General features: G+C 35.0%; 1 pseudogene; it reads left to right on the top strand.

Moving 5' to 3' along the window:
- Nucleotides 1–1,791: 1,791 nt before the first annotated feature.
- Nucleotides 1,792–3,085, top strand: part of LOC121208523 (subtilisin-like protease SBT1.5) — a 2,704-nt pseudogene continuing 1,410 nt past the window's right edge.

Genomic DNA, 3,085 nt, shown 5'->3' on the forward strand with positions numbered 1-3,085 from the left:
GCAATCCTATTCTTTGTAAAGAAATGATAATAAAGTTTCAATTAAATTTGAAGAAAAAAGTTTGGTTGGGAATGGTGTTCAAACATTTTATAATGGATGAGTTTATATTTTTATGAATTAATTAATTATTGGAAATAAACAGTCCTTGCACTGAGTTTCAGATACATTAATTTGATAAAATGTTAATTTTTATATTATTTTACCATAAGGTATAAACATCCTGCATGATGACATGTGAAAATGGTCCCAAACCACCTTCATAGTTACATCATTGGCTTTCTATTACTCATCCTCATCTCAATAAATATTATAATCTAACACTACATTAGTTTGTTGTAATATAATAGAGCTATAATCAGTAATTTAACTGTTGTAATAATATTTTATATTTGGTTGAATGGGATGATATTGTATAATATAAAGAAAAAAACTAAAATGATCAAGTACTCTTAACAATTTTTTAGGTAGATGATTATTGTTATTGTTATTAAATTTTAATAGGATTATTATCAAAAATAATTTAATAAAATAAAAAATAATGTTATCATATTTTAATATAATTATTATTAAATATAATTAGTAAAAATATAATATATAATTTAATAATATTTTAATTCAATTATTTTTGTATTAATTATATTAAAATATTTTTTAGTATTATATTAAATATTTCAAATATTTCATTTTTATTTTCTAAGTCCAAGTTTTAAAGGACTAATTTGGAAAAAAATATTTGTTATTCAATGTCACCAATAATAACTATTACGGGAAGACAAGTAATGGTCACTCCATTGAATGAATATTATGTTCAACCAAATAAATAAATGGTCTATCATTCAATAAATAAAGAGAGAATGTTATTCCATTTCCCCAACCAAACATGGTGTAAGTGTTCCTTTTTATAATGGTCAAGATTTAAAAAAAAAATAGATACATATATTAGCATATTATATTAAATTTATAAAAAATTTATTTGTGATTGAGTCTTAGCTCATTAACATCGACATTATTGTTAATATAAGAGAATGTGAGTTTAAATGCGCTAAAGTGGATTATCCTCTTATTTAAAGTTAAAATAAAACTACAGATAGACATTATATAAAAATAAAACTAGAAATGATGATACTACATTCACATAAAATAAATAAATAAAATACTTAATTAATTTCAAGATTTGATGATAAGATTAAAATCGAAAATTAGAAATATCTATAAATGAAAAAAAAACATAACTATATAACTGCAACAACATTCCAAATCAATTTTGAATAAAAATTCCAAACCATTTAAAGAAAAGCAGTGACAACTCTGTACAAAGAAACAATCTATTCTATAGTTATAATAAGACAAACACTACTAAAAATTTTAAATTTCTTGATTAAGAAATAAAAAAATAATAATTAAGGGTGACACAAATCTCTTCCAAATTATTTAGCTGAATAATACAAAATGAGAAGAAAAAACCTCCATTCATTTTCATTTTTCCAAAAAAAAAATTACATTTTTATTTATTTATTTATTTTTAAAAGAACAACATGGAAATTTTTGTTTTAGAATAATGAAAATATTCATAATACTAGCGTGGGTCAAAGGCTGAAGGTTTTTTCCAAGTTATGTAATTGCAAATTACAGAATGACAATAGTATTACGTGACAATCCCTGTCCTGTCGGAGGCCAGGGTTCCAGCTGCCACACAGTTGAAATCTCTCTCCTTTTTATGTCCATTTTCATCCACGCTCATTACTTCACTTCACCATTTTCCTCTCTTCAAAGCTCCTTGCTTTCCTTTTCATGGGTTTCTTTCTTTCTTCTTCCTTTCCTTACTGTCTTAGCTTCTTCAGCTTCCAGGGATCATCACAAACCTTCATCGTTAGAGTCCAAAACAATGCCAAGCCTTCCATTTCACCACTCACAAGCACTGGTACGAGTCTTCCCTTGCTCCGTTCTTTCCCCTTCCACTCCCGCCCAAGTTCTCCATGTTTACGACACTGTTTTCCACGGTTTCTCCGCTAAGCTTCCCCCACGGACGCCTCAATCTCCAACGCTTCCCATATCCTCGCCGTTATCCCGAACAAGTCCGCCGCCTGCACACCACGCGCTCTCCTCACTTCCTTGGCCTCCAACCACTGACAGCGCCGGCCTTTTGAAAGAATCCGACTTTGGGTCGGATCTTGTCATCGGAGTCCTTGACACGGGTGTTTGGCCCGAACGTCAAAGCTTCAACGACCGTGATTTGGGGCCTGTTCCTCTAAATGGAAAGGCCAATGTGTGACGACAAAAGATTTCGGTCCCGTTTGTAATAAAAGTTGATCGGAGCAAGGTTTTTCTGCAGCGGGTACGAGCAAGTAATGGAAATGAACGAAACTCCGAGTTCCGTTCCCCGCGAGATACGACGGTCATGGGACTCACACGCTTCCATTGCTGCTGGGAGGTACTATTTCCGGCTCTACATTAGGTTATGCTAAAGGAGTGGCTGCCGGGATGGCGCCTAAAGCGAGACTTGCTGCTTACAAAGTTTGCTGGACTGCCGGTTGTTTTGATTCTGATATTCTGCCGCATTTGACGCCGCCGTAGCTGATGGGGTTGATGTGATTTCGTTGAGTGTTGGTGGTGTCGTGGTACCCTATCACCTTGACGCCATTGCTATCGGTGCTTTCAGTGCTGCTGATCAGGGGGTATTTGTGTCTGCCTCAGCTGGAAACGGTGGTCCTGGTGGATGACCGTCACTAACGTGGCTCCTTGGGTGGCTACGATCGGTGCAGGGACGATTGATAGGGATTTTCCAGCTGATGTCAGCTTGGAACGGGAAAGTCGTGCCTGGAGTCAGTGTGTACAATGGGCTGGGTTTATCTCCGGCGGATGTACCCGTTGGTAATTGCGGGACCGGCGGTGGTGATGGCTATTCATCTTCTTTATGCTTAGAAGGTTCACTGGATCCAAGTTTGTCAAAGGTAAAATGGTTGTGTGTGATAGAGGGATTAATTCCAGAGCTGCGGGAAAGGGGAAAGTTGGTCCAAAAAACGGCCGGGCCGGAATTGGAATGATTTTAGTAATGGTGTTTTCGACGAGGGTTAGTCGCCTAATG

The sequence above is a fragment of the Gossypium hirsutum genome, chromosome A10, assembly GCF_007990345.1.
Source record: "Gossypium hirsutum isolate 1008001.06 chromosome A10, Gossypium_hirsutum_v2.1, whole genome shotgun sequence".
In the NCBI taxonomy this organism is placed as follows: Eukaryota; Viridiplantae; Streptophyta; class Magnoliopsida; order Malvales; family Malvaceae; genus Gossypium; species Gossypium hirsutum.